General features: G+C 37.7%; 1 pseudogene; it reads left to right on the top strand.

Moving 5' to 3' along the window:
- Positions 1 to 1,266: 1,266 nt before the first annotated feature.
- On the top strand, positions 1,267 to 1,386 carry LOC129901832 (5S ribosomal RNA; annotated as a pseudogene).
- The last annotated feature ends 13,827 nt before the right edge of the window (positions 1,387 to 15,213 follow it).

Genomic DNA, 15,213 nt, shown 5'->3' on the forward strand with positions numbered 1-15,213 from the left:
CCCTACTTTGCCGATCAAGGATGTCGATCGGTTGCTTCTCGTAGAATAACTCCTCTGTGACCTGGGTATCCTTTATGGCCTACACTAGGGACGGATCACCAACATACTTGCGAAGCATAGATAATTCAAAGACTAGATGTACTGCTCCCGGATCCACCTGTAGGTCTAGCTCATAGGCAACCTTGCCTATTTGGCGGAAAATCTGATAAGGGCCAATGCATCTCGGACTAAGGTCCTCTTTCTTGCTGGCTATGATCACTTTCTCTGTGGGAGACACTTTCGAGAGTGCTTAATCATAACTTAAAACCTTAGAAATTTACATCAATTATCCGCGTATGACTTTTGTCGACTCTGTGCTGCTACTAACCTCTCCCGAATAATATTCACCTTCTATACCACCTATTGCACCATGTATAGGCTTATTAGTCATGTTTTACTAACACCAAACCAACCAATTGGCGACCTGCACTATCTTCCATACAAAGTATCGTATGGGGTCGCCTGGATACTAGAATAATAGTTAATATCATAAGTACTCTTGACATGTGGTAGGCAATTATCCGTGTTACCTTTGGGGTCAACTATATAGGCCCGCAACATATCATCTACCGTATAGCTATTGAGCTTAGTCTGTCCATTAGTCTGAGGGTAAAATAGTGTACGAAGACGTATCTGTCTTTTCGAGTCTCTTCACAGACTGATTTTCAGTAGTTAACTGTAACTTGGGCTCCTTCATTTGGGACCATAGCTATGGGGACTCCGTAAGGTCCTACCACCCTCTTTAACCTATAATTTCACACCTTCTCGACTGAGCAGGTAGTCTTTGATTGAAGGAGCATGGGCTGATATTATTAATCTGCGGGTAACATTCCCTCCAGAGTCATCTGTCCATAGAGTGTGCAATGAGTCTTATAGCCAAGATCATATTGTGGAATCTTCAACCTCGTGTATTACTTCCTACCTTCTTTAGATGACATCAATTGGTACCCTTACCTTTTAAGTTTTGCTTTTTGCCCCTCCGAGTTGGCTGTCAAGTGGTGTCGAAATTCCCTCACACAATGGCCTGTATAGCCGTTCCGTGGTTTACCTATCATTAAATTGTATTATGACGAAGAACTGTGGCGTACAAGTGCGCCATCTATTAGTAATTAGCTAATCCTGCTTGTTTTGCTTAAGCCCTTTTTACAATACCCTTAATGTAACTTATAACACTCTATGTGCATAATCGCATATCGTTGCCTTATCGCTAGTTTGGATTCTTCCATCTCGTATGGTCATACCAGCACTAATGCACCAGATCCCACCTGAATTCTGAAATTAAGCGTGCTTGGACGAGAGTAGTATTAAGATGGGTGACCCTTCCGGGAAGTCCTCGTGTCTTGTTTCATTGCAAACCTTGCAATAATGTGTAAGGCACTCAACTTAGCCTAAGATTTACCTTAGCGTCGTCTCGCTAGTCTTCATATTTCGCCTTTCCCTTTCCTCTTTTATCTTACAACCGGTACCGGGGTAGGTCTTTAGTTCCACTATAACCATGTCCTTTTTGGTCATTTAATTTAACTTCTCTTTGAATTTCTCTGTAATGTGTCCAAAATATCATAACCCCCTTTTCCTCATGTACTCTTCCATTTGGTCTTATGTTGTATATATATATTCGTAAGTTGCACAACTACTTTTATACAGTTGGTATGAGGTAGACGCAGTCTTTTTGTTTCCTAGTCCATCTTTCTTTACATATCACTTCAAATCCAGAGCTTGCTCGCACTAATGCTATTCTGTCCTATCCTTTTTTCTCTTTCTTTTTTTCCCTTGGGTACTCCTTGGTCTCCTCATTTCATTACCGTAGGAGGTTTTCAATTCTTTCTCCTTGCTACCTGCATGTCATATCCCAGTGGCTAACATCTCTGTTGCCATGTCTTAATCTTTACTCAACCATGGCCTTACTTCCCTTTACACGATCCTTAGATCGCTCCGTCTTACTGTCTTATTATTTTCGCCCTTTTTTGTAAGCACTCATCCATTAGGGTCTCTGCTAATGGTTGTCCGCACGGTCTCAGATATCATGGCTTTTATCCATTTATCGCTGGCCTTTAGTCCTTGCTAACTCAAGCCAGCATGAGATCTTACTTGAAGTTTAAGCATTCTCATTAACATGTGATAGTGTCAATCGACTTTATCTCACACTTATATTTCTCTTGTCCACTTCCCCCCTTTAGGGTGTACCCATGTCATCCTCTTTTTATTTTTAACTGTTCATACACATATGATTCTGTTCTAACACATTTGACATACTGCACCATATCTACACCTTCTTTTAGATCATCTATACTTTAGGTTGCCCTTGTAAGAAACCTTATTACAACCATGGGGTGCTTAGAATTCTCGATAACTAGTACCCAATCTAGTCCAAGTATGGGTATTCAAGTCATATAATTAATATAGTTGTTTATCCAGGGCCACATTCCTTTCTTCCCCACAAGTGCTTAGCTAGCGCTCATAATCGTTTCAACTTCTCCATTCAGAAGTACTTGTACTCCAGTGACCCATGTTTCTATCCCTGCTATAACACTATCGTCATCCCAGTGGATACCACTTGTTCCTCTTAATGGACTCGCAATGCATTATTGGTTTTGCAGAGCTACCTCCCTCATCCTTGAGGGGTCTTTATATTTTCCACGGCGGAATCACATATCCACAATACTTCTTTATATCTCATAAGCTCTTAACCTTGTCGGTTACCTGAGGTTAACTTCCAATTCTTTGCAGTCTCATGTCAATTTTACTCTAATAATGGTCTTATCTTCTCGCCTTTTTATACTACACCTTCAGTTCGTATCTATCTATTCCCTTTTTCATCTGACAAACTTACTTAATTGATCGCATCTATCTTGAGTGCTCCCTATAGTAGTCTTTCTATTCTTCCAGTCCATGTCCATTGTTTTGTTCCCGTGGAATTTCATGTTATTCCTATATCATTCGGAACACTTTATTTCTGCATAATTCTTTTTCTCATTTCTAGAACGTATTTGGTTCATCCATCTTTGTTCATATCATACCAGTCATGTCCTAGCACCCATTTTACCTCGTTGCTCATCTTTCTACAACTTGGTCTTTCGCGGTTTTGTCACTTTTAGCATTCGTATCCTCGGCTACACATGTTATGACTTATTATTACACTGTTATCTTGCTTTCTTCTAGTTTACTCCTTTTAGTTACTCTTTCTTTCCTTGTGCTCGCTACCATTTCTGTTATCACATAACCTTTATTCGAAGCTTTCCTTGCAGAACTTTATAAGTCTTTCTTATTTGTCCTATTGCTCGCTTTTCCATTTCACACTTACCTTTCCATTTTTGTCACATGGACCACGTCATACCTTTGGCCACTTTCTCTCTAGGACTTACTTATTTCCATAACGATCCTCATTATATTCACCTTATATCCTGTTCCTACTCCACCCCCTAGTATAACACTTCTTAACCTTTTTCACGATTCTTACTATGTGTTAATTGTACTCAGCGAAATAAGCATACTTACCTTTTTACCCTTCTTAGTCAGTCTTATCCTTAATATCTCACAAGCTGTCTTATTAATACTTCCTATCCGTTACAATTCTTTTTCCCCTATACTCTTATCATCATCACACTGTTACTTCTTTTAACTATAACTAGTCACAATTGATCCCTATGTACCAATTCAGTCAGTGCCTTAATATATATCACTTTATACCAATCTACCCATCTTCTCTAGATCCTCTTCTTAGAATCGCAAGTCTTTTCCAACTTTATTTTACCATATCTGTATCGACCTCCTAGTTACTATTTCCATCGGTTCAGTAATTACCTTATTTCTCGAGGTCAACCATACTCATAGTTTAGTAAAATATTATCATTACGATGGACACGACCTTTCAAGACATATTACAACCCTGTAGCTCATTCTTATTTTTTTCCATAAAATTTTGGCAGAGTTTCCTTTGTATTTCTTACCATCCTAAAATCTGCATGCAGAAAATGCCAACAATGCCTCACAATTCCATCACATATATCCATATCATATCATATCTCTGCCCCAGAGGTCGCCCAATATCAATAGTATGAAAATAGACTTACCTCGTATGTCCACTCGAACTACACCTGTTACACTTTCCTGTTTACTTTTCCTTCCAATTTTAACTTTGCATTTTATTCGTACTTCAATACCTTACCTGACATATATCTTTCATGCCTTTGCTTACCTGCGTGCTTTTTAACTTCCAATATCGTCAGTCACTTTCTTCTATCGATGTTGTTCTTCTGCTGAAATCACAAGTTAGTATGAGGAATTTCATTCCCTACAACTCGGCTCTATCACACGATATTAGAAAAGAAAGAAAGGTAACATCCTAAATGTCCTGTAGCCTCTTGCTTATAGATGTGGTGCACGAAACACCAATAAGCAGGACTCTACTATACACGGTATGTGGATATTCCAAGGAAGGACCGCTCTGATACTACTTCTGTCACGACCCAACCCCGTAGGCCGTGACGGGTGCTCGAACTGGACACTCGCATATACCTCTGCTAACTATAAGTAAACATGCACCCTGTTTAAGTTATAATGCAACAATAGGCACGAATATAAGCCGACGAGGCTATCATAATATATAGGAACAACTATACACACATACATATATCACTCACATATATGTCCACAGACCTCTAAGAGTAAGAACAGTAATATAAGGCAGGAGAGGGCCCCCGCCGTACCTGTAACCAATAAATATACACATCGAGGGTTAGTACCAAAATCTAGGCTCTGGTACAAATGAGCGCTTCTGAACTGCTGAGTGGGACTCCTACGCTGGCGGATCCTAAGGTGTGAGTTTATACCTGCTGGAATGAACACAGCCCCCGAAGAAAAGGGGGGTCAGTACGGCATGTGTACTGAGTATGTAAAGCATAACTGAAAACATATCTGAAATAAAAAGAGCCAGGGGGATAAATTCGTTACCTAAGAAAACATTGTAACTGTACCTTGTGAATCATAAAAACATACATGCTCATATTATAAAATATAGCCGGCCCCTTTAGGGACTCGATGAAACATATATCTGTAGGACCATCATAGAGACTGGTGCCATCATCACCTTATCACATCACATCACATCACATCATCATATATATATATACATACATTTCCGGTCCCTTTAGTGAGGGACTCGGTGAGTTGTTCTTGTCATTGAATTATCATTTCCTCATATAGCATACCCGACCTTTTAGTGAGGGACTCGGTGGATAATGCAGTGAAATGCGCATAATTACATTCCCGGCCCGGGACTCGGTGATAGAAGGGTTACAATATGTACGAGCAGAGTAGTGAGTAACCATATGCAATTTAAAACATTGTCCAAGACTCAATGAGATAATAAAATGAATTATCATTTAAAAATCAGGATGATAGTCAGATTAAATATTTTTCGCATGCCACTATATATCATATCAAAGAGCCTTAGAAATTGTAGGCATGATTCAAGACGATACAACATAACTTATAAAAGTCAAGGACATTAATTATCAAAGAATCTCTAAGAACAGGGATCATGAATCATATGAATAGAATTTCCTCAAAGCTCATATTAATCCTTACTTGATCCTAGGACATACCAAAAGAAAGAAGGGACATCTTTACATACTTACTACTTCCCAACGTATAGGAAAACTGGAGAAGCAATAGCTCAATTATTGGAAAAGTTCTATCTTTTAGGAGTGAACAGGAGTCATGCTTTATACCACGATATAGATTATACTACCTTAGGATGGTTGGATATTTTCACATGAATCGAGGCAAAAAGGACGTAAGTTCTAGGAAAATAAAAATGTTATCCATCCTAATGTACTTAAGAATAAGAGCTTTTTGTAGACTTTGTGCATTCTTCATCCATTGGCTTTCTATGGGTCATGCCAAAGAAGAAAGAGAATAAGCTTTAATTGAAATCCGGCTTGCCTTGACACCTCCTTAACCTATTTGACATAAAAGTAACACTAAGGTTAATAGCCTTTCACTTTCCAATATCCCACTCTACAACCAATTACTAATAGGAGTCATTTCCTAGCCATTACCCTTGACTAGTTTGTTACTAGTTCCGAAGCTATCGAAAATCGGACAACATTTTCCCTGAAACTTCAACATCCCCGAGTTTTCAAATCGGCCACAATATCAACAACCATACCAACAAAAGCAACCATCATCATATTTATAACTAAATCACTTCAACCTTACACAATACAAGCTCCAAACAACTAGCTCCCAACTAGAATACAAAAATAGAGTTTTTAATCTTTATTTCTCAAAATCTTTATCCATACCAAACGGAGGGTCGTGTGGCTGAAACCAGAAGCAACCACACCCATTTTAAAACAATTTAAAGCCCTGCAATATGCAACCCCACCAGTTGCACCTGCAGCACCACAACAACAACACACTACGCAACTTCGATTTAGCTACTACGACTTTAATTTAGCTTGTTTTTAACGTCAAGCATCCTTGTGAAATTTTTCCACTTCCATCATCATTTAATAAATTTAATATACCTCATAAAATCATCATAAACTCCTGTTCAAAATAGAAACTCTTACCTTGCCCGGAACTCGTCAACCTCATCGAAACTTGCCTCGGAAGTTCCTTTAGCGCACCTAAAACTTCTTGGTTGTTTGGTAGAATTTTTGGCTGATCCAAATCATAAATTTTCATTACTAACACCTTTATAACATCGTGTTTTAATTTAGATAATTAATTCACGGAACGAAATCGAAGGCTTACCTTTTTGTTTTCCTCAAATCCGAAACTCTCTCTAGCTTGAGGGTTTCTCTCCTCTTCTTCTCTTTTCTAGAATATTTGAATGAAGTAATAACTTAAGGGATAAGGATGACTAAAATTTATCAACATATATATATATATATATAAACTACTTTAAGGGGGACACATGTCATCCCCTAAGTGGTGACATGTGTCAAACCCTCATTGGGACAACACCCTCTTTCCTCCAATCACAGGCTGCCACATGGCATGTGGGGGTCCACCACCCTTGCTCCAGCTTCTGCCATGTGGAACTCCCTCATGCTGCCATGTGGCACTCTCTTTTTCCCCTCGTGGGTTCGTAATCTCATCTTACTTTACGGACCTATGTAATCCTTGCTATGTAAGCTTGGTATGTACTCTAGTAACTTAAGTTTGTAAGATTTCCAAGTTGGTATCTTACATAAATAAGTCGAGTCCTACGACTCATTATTTTGTCTCGAACTTCTTCCGGATTCTTATAACTCCATTTCCAATCTTCTCTATTATGGAGTATCGCTTTAGAGTTGTTTGGTAGTGTTATAGATTATCCGGCTCACATGGTAACTCTTAAGAGATTAAGAGTTCTTAAGAAGCTTTAAGAAACTTTAAGAACCTTAAGAAACTTAAGAGGCTTACGATCCTTACAAGAAACTTAAGAGCCTTTCAGGAGACTTAAGAACGCGTTCAAAGGTACACACGTACGGGGTGTAAAAAAAAATCTTGGTCAATGCATATCATAAAACTTCATCATAAACTCATAGATTAACATTCAACTTGTGTGGGATAAGATTGTTAACTGACATCTTAGACCATGCGAGCTATAACATGGAATCTGATGAAACCCTTATCCAGAAGGGGGAGGCTACTTTTCCAAGGTATACTCTGTCATGGTACTCAACTCAACACAACTGTGCTATTTGTGAATCCACTAGCTAGGCCATGAAGGCAATCCTACATGGGCAATATAGTTTGGGACTTTAGGTTGCTACTAGGATTTTCTTGGTTAACTAACTGCGTTACCAGACCGAACCCCACCTAGTAGTCCTTTTGGTGCTTATTCAATATCCCAACGTAAACTGATAAAAATATTATCATAACATAATACAGAAAGATAGTAACTGCCTATCAATCCATCTTTATAAAATATATTAGGAATATCTCATTAACTTTAGTGATTCATAAGAATCCATAACTTCGGTGAGAATTGTGCTTGTCACCATCTTTAACTTGATTGTGTGAGAATTAGACTTATCACACCATAATACCTTTTTTTTATCATAACTTGATCATCATAATAAATTCATCATTAAAATCATAATATCAACTTTAATCAACTCATGAAAAATCAGGATAATTGAACTCATAATCAACTCATGAAAATCATCTTTAACTTTATAGTCATAACTTGAAAATAGATTTTTGCATGGGCATTCATAATTCAATTTAAGATCATTCAATTCATGTATAAACATGCTTAGAATAATCATTGACAATAATTCAAAAAAAATTAAAACAATCCAATGCAATTCATCAAAACTAGGGTTCATAATCAACTGAAAATTGAAAGAAACTTTGAGAAAACTTTGGGACTCCGTGGGTGAAAGGAATCCATGGATAAATACACACATACCTTGATTGAAATCACTTTAGAACTTAAGAAAAAACCTTAAAGAAATCTGAAACCCTAGATTATAGCTTGGAGAAGAAACCTTGAGAGACTTTGTTCTTGCCTTAGAAAATTTGGAAGAGTGATTTAGAATGAGGAAATTTTGAAAGAATTGGGTAGGTATAGGGATGAATGTATCCATAATTGTGTCTAAGTTTATTAAACCGAACTTGGGAAATGATATAGTCACCCTTCATTAAATCTAGAATTTTGACTCTACGGATTGACTCTACTAGTCGTAGAGAGGATGACGAGTCATCAAGATAACTCATCTTGCTGGTCTGAGAAAACGCCTAATTTACAAGTCTTTGAAGTTTGCAAATGAGTCATTTTTATAGCTCGATCTCACAATGACTAGTCGTCAACTTGACTCGTCTTGTAGGCCTAAAAACCTGTAAGTTGAAGGGTCTCTGATCTTTGGTCACAAGTCATTTCTATGACTCATAACAATTTCTATGAATTATCCTGTTATGTCGTAGACTCGACCTTAAGGAACTTCTAAAACATGGCCTCTGAAGTTGGGTTACGGATCAGTGTTATAAATCGTAGACACTCCTACGAATCATCATGTTAAGTCGTAGGGTGTCATCTAAGGTTTGTTCTAGATGAACCCTTGGGACTCACTCTACGAATCACTCTTACGAGTCATAGAAAGGTCTACGAGTCGTAGAGTGACTCATAAACTGTAGAGCAATCCAAAATTTTGAGAATTTCTCCTTTGTTCTAACTTTTTGACTTCCGGGGTCTTACAATATCTCTCTCTTGGAAACATTTGTCCTCAAATGATATTCTACTAGAATACGGGAGATACGGAAAGAGGACTATCAATCCAATATGATAATCATGACACCTTTAAATGCATGGGACATGAAAACTTCAACTTAACATAAAATCAGGACTTAAAAATAATATTTCATGAATATGCATGGATATGAATGACATAGGATGAACTGAATATGTAAGAGTTCAATTAACTTGAATAAGAACAACTTACTACTTTAGGCTTGAGTAGAGGGGATGAGGAACGAGTATAATTTCATCCTATCCGCCTCCGCTTCTTAATTAGCACTCTCTACTTGTTGATTCCTCTATAATTGTTTGATGGACACAACTTCTTTGTTTCTTTGTTTCTTAGCTTCTTTACTTGCTGGTCTAAGATTTCCACTGGAACCTCCTCATAATCCAAATTCTCTTCAACACTTACATCTTCCAATGGTAAAATGGAATTTGGATCACCCATGAATTTTGTTAACATAAATACATGAAATACTGGGTGAACCATAGCTAACTCAAGTGGAAAATCTAACTCATAAGCCACCTTGCCAACATGCCTCAATATTTTATTAGGTCAAATGTATCTAGGACTCAATTTCCCTTTCTTGCCAAAATGCATTACACCATTCATGGGTGAAACCTTCAAATAGACCTAGTCATCTACCTCAAACTCAAGTTCTTTTTTCCTATCATCTAAATAGGACTTTTGATGAATTTTGAGCCGTATTCAACCTCTCCCTTATGAGTCTAACCTTCTCCATAGCATCTATAACCAAATCTAGACCAATCAAGGCCATATAACCCACTTTAAACCATCCCATCGAGGATCCATAGCTTCTCTCATACAATACTTTGGAATGAGCCATTTGGATGCTAGAGTGATAACTATTATTATAGGAAAACACAATTAATGGCAAATGCTCATCCCAACTCCCTTTAAAATCAATAACACATGCCCTTAACATATCCTTTAAAGTTTGGATCGTTCTTTCAGCTTGACCATTGGTTTGAGGATGGAAAGCGATACTTAGCTTAACTTATGTACCAAGACCTTTTTGAAACGATTTCCAAAAGTGAGAACTGAATTGAGTACCTCGATCTGATATGATGGATAAGGTCACACCATGAAGTCTTACTAACTCATGAACATACAACTTAGCATACTGTTCAGCACCATAAGAATTCTTAACCAATAGGAAAAGAGCCGACTTAGTCATCCAATCTATAACAACCCAAATGGAATCATGTTGCTTCTTAGTATGAGGCAAACCCATTACAAAATCCATATTCATATCTTCCCACTTTCAAGTAGGAATTTCAATGTCTTGGGCTACACCTCTCGGTCTTTGATGCTCAACTTTAACTTGTTGATAATTAGGACACTTAGTAACAAATTCTACTATGTCCTTTTCATGCTATTCCACCAATACACTTCTGTCAAATCACGATACATCTTTATAGAACCCGGATAAATCAAAGATTGGGAGCTATAAGCTTTGTTAAATATCAAACCTCTTAGCCCATCAACATTGGGCACACATAACCAATCTTGATAATGAAGCACACCATCTCTCCCTCGGGAGAAAGCCTCAATGGCTTTTTCGGCAACCAACTTCTTTAACTCAACTAACACAGGATCAAGGTCTTATTTGGCCTTAACATCCACCACAAGAGATGATTTTGAACCTTTATGAACAAGAATACCTCCATCATTAGAGTCAACCAACCGCACACCTAAACATGCTAATTTATGAAAATCTTTAATCAATTTCTTATTACCTTCCTCAACATGTGCCATACTATTCATGGACAATCTACTTAGTGCATCGACAACTATGTTAGCTTTGCTTGAATGATTCAACACACTCATATCATAGTCCTTCAATAATTCAAGCCATCTCCTTTGTCGAAGGTTCAAGCCTTTTTGCAGAAACACATATTGTAAACTCTTATGGTCGGTAAATACATCCACATGGACTCTATAAAGATAGTGTCTCCAAATCTTCAAACCAAACACAACCGCTGGTAGTTTAAGATCATGGGTTGGATAATTTTGTTCATGCACCTTAAATTACCTTAAATCATAGGCTATCACCTTATTATGTTGTATCTAAACACAACCAAGAACAACCCTTAAAGGATCACAATATACCACAAAACCATCGGACCCTCAAAATAGGACGGTAGTGAGACCTTTCAACTCTTGGAAACTCTTGTTACAAGTTTTCGACCATTAAAACTTCTCCTTCTTTTGAGTCAACTTAGTCAAAGGTGAAGAAATAGAGGAAAACCCTTCGAAAAACCTCCTATAGTATCTAGCTAGGCCCAAAACGCTTCTAATATCCGAAGGGAACAACTGTTTAGGCTAGTTCCTAACCGCTTGGATTTTCTTAGTATCAACCATAATCCCTTCATCGGACATAGTGTGACCAAGAAAATCCACCTCTCTGAGCCAAAACTTACATTTGTTGAACTTGGAAAATAATTGCTTGTTCCTTAGAGTTTGCAACACAATCCTCATGTGATTAACATGCCCCTCCTCATTTCGAGAGTAAACCAATATATCATTAATAAATATAATTACAAACATGTTCAAATATTTTTTGAACACCCTATTAATCAAGTCCATGAATACTGTGAGAGCATTAATCAAACCAATTAACATAACTAGGAACTCATAATGACCATACCTTGTTTGAAATGTCATTTTGGAAATATCACTCTCTCTCACCCTTAATTGGTGATAACCGAAATGGAGATCAATATTAGAGAAATAGTTTGCCCCTTTCAATTGATCAAACAAGTTATCTATTTTCAGAATTAGATATTTATTCTTGATAGTTACTTTGTTCAATTGCTGGTAATCACTGCACATACGTAGTGAACCATCCTTCTTTATAACAAACAAAATGGGAGCACCCCATGGGGATATACTTGGTCTAATGAAACCTTTGTCCAACAAGTCTTTCAATTGATCCTTTAACTCCTTTAATTCCACCGGAGCCATTCGTAAGGAGGAATGGAAATAGGTTGAGTACCCGGAAAAAGGTCTATGCCAAAGTCAATTTCCCTTTCGGGAGGGATATCGGGTAAATCATCGGGAAACACATTCAGAAACTCATTAACTATTGGGACTAACTCTAAAGTAGGGGCTTCAGAATTTTCATCCCTAACCCTTACAAGATGATAAATACAACCTTGGAAAGCATTTTTCGAGATTCAAGCATGAAATGAATTGACCTTTGAACATAGAATTACTACCTTTCCATTTTAGGACCGACTCAATTGGGAATTGAAACTTAACCACTCGGATTCTATAATTAATAGAAGTATAACCCACATATAGCCAATCCGTACCAAGGATAACATCAAAATTGGTCATCTCAAGCTCAACTAGATCACATAGTAACTTTATGGAAAATAGAAACCGGTCAACTTCTATAGACTCTTTTAGCCACAACTGACTCACCTATAGGAGTATAAACGAAAAAAGGATCTAACAACGTTTTGAAAAAACAAAAGACAAATTTGCACCCAGATTGAGTAAGGCATAAACATCATAGTGCAAGACCCATAACATACCAGTAATAACATCAGGAGTTTGCTCCACCCTTTGCCTACCACGAAGAGCATAGAACTGGTTGTTGCATTGACTACCCTTTAGTTTCACTTGAGCACCTTGTGCAACCTTACTCCATGAGAAACTTGGATGACCATCTTTGAACTTGAATTCCTTATAATGACACCGGCTTACCACATCGATAGCACACATTCAGGCTCGCTAAACACTCCTCCTTGTGGTTCTTACCATACTTCTTGCATGCGAAGGTCACTTGGCCAATAGGAGCACCTCCTTGAGGCTTAGGGTTAGGCACCCTTTCTTTGTCAAACCTTGGAGTAGTGGCATTTGAAGAACCTTGGCCGGAGTACTTTTGGCAAAAATGTGGACATCCACCATCTCTGGACTTTCCATGAGAGAGATCACCACTATTGGTCCTTGGCCTCTTGGACTCCCTATTCTTCTCCCTTAACTTATCACTCTCTATTTTCTTCGCATAGGTCATATGTCTAGATATATCCATCTCTCGAATCAACATAGCCATCTCTCACTCCTTTGAGACCATATCCGACACACTCGATACAAATTTGCTCATACGAGACCTTGAGTTGGCAGCCATAAACAGAGCATATTTTGATAATATAGTAAACTTGAGGGAATAATTCCTCACACTCATACCACATTGCTTAAGGTTGATGAACTCTTGTACTTTGGCTTCCCTAAAGTACAATCGGAAAAAATGATCAAGAAATACCCCTTTGAAGTCATACCATGTCACGAGATCCGCTTCTCTAGGCCTCTCACCTTTCTATTGATCATACCAAATATGAGTAACACCCTTTAATTAATATGTGGCCAACTCCATCCTCTCAAACAGGCTAATCCCCATGATATCCATAATTTTATGAATGCGATTAACAAATTCTTGTGGATCCTCTTCCACCTTAGAACCCCAAAACCCAGAGAATTCATCCTCATAAAATCAAGAACTCTTGTTGCAACCGTACCAACATTCATGTTCATGGGAGAAACTACTTCATGATTATCTTGGGATGTAACGACTTGTGCAAGTGCTTGAAAGGCCGCTCAGAACTCGTCATTTGAGACTTGATCATTCAAAAGATCATTCGAAGCTTGTTTCTCCTCTTTAACCACATATCTTCTAGCAGGGTATCTTCATAGTGGCATATTCTAAAAATCACAAAGAACAAGCATCAGAGGGAAAGACTTAACCACTTTACTGTACGACATAGATCATGAAAGAAGTGAGACTTTCCTAAGATATTTTGTATCCTCCTATTAATAGATGTGACACGCTTCACATCAATGAATAAGACTCTAGTTAATGCAGCATGTTAGACTCCCTAGGAATCTTTTAAACCTTGTGCTTTGATACCAAATTTGTAATGACCCAAACTAGGGCCAAGATGTGACACGGTGATCGGGATACGAGGGAACCCAACCAAGCCATCTTAGCATATATTAAATTCATAAAGTAAAGAAACATAGTAAAGTAAGCCAAAGTAATAACTTAAGGGAATGGGCCTAGGGGAATAGCAACTCAATAGATGTCCAATCCAGACTACATCAAATTGCGTCTAAACATGCCTCTAGTCTAGTCTTTGATGGGGGCTTAGTACAAGTTCCTAGCTCACCCGAAACAATAGAAGAAGTCAATTTGTAGAAACATGGAAAGAAAGTCATTGCCCTTGATAAGATTAGGACTCACCAACTCTTGATATCTAAACAAATTTAGCCACGAATAGGATGATCGTGAGTGTCGTCCACCCCTACATTATGAGACAATATTGGCAAAATATATGTTAATATATAAAAGGTACTAAGCATGTGAGATATGCATGAATAAGTAATAGAAATGTGAATAATATGTCATAAGATGCATGACCAATCATAATGAACATGAGTAAGGCTTAAAAATATTTGAAAATGTATGAAAACTCTTGGTCAATGCATATCATAAAACTTCATCATAAACTCATAGCTTAATATTCAACTTGTGTGGGATAAGACCATTAATCAACATCTTAGATCATGCGATCTATAACATGAAATCTGATGGAACCCTCTTTGATAAGGGGGAGGCTCCCTTTCCAAGGTTTACTCTATCTTGGTACTCAACTCAACTCAACTATACTATTTGTGGATCCACTAGCTAGGACATAAAGGCAACCCTATGCGGGCAACTTAGTTTGGTACTTAGGTTGCTACTAGGATTCCCTTGGGTAACTAACTGTGGTACCTAATCATACTCAACCTAGAAGTCTTCTCAATGTTTAGTCTATATCCCAATAGAAGCTTATAAAAACATGATCATAACATAATAGGGAAAGATAGTAACTGCCAATCAATCTATCTTTATAAAACATATTAGTAATAT

Source organism: Solanum dulcamara, chromosome 8 (assembly GCF_947179165.1).
Source record: "Solanum dulcamara chromosome 8, daSolDulc1.2, whole genome shotgun sequence".
Taxonomy (NCBI): domain Eukaryota; kingdom Viridiplantae; phylum Streptophyta; class Magnoliopsida; order Solanales; family Solanaceae; genus Solanum; species Solanum dulcamara.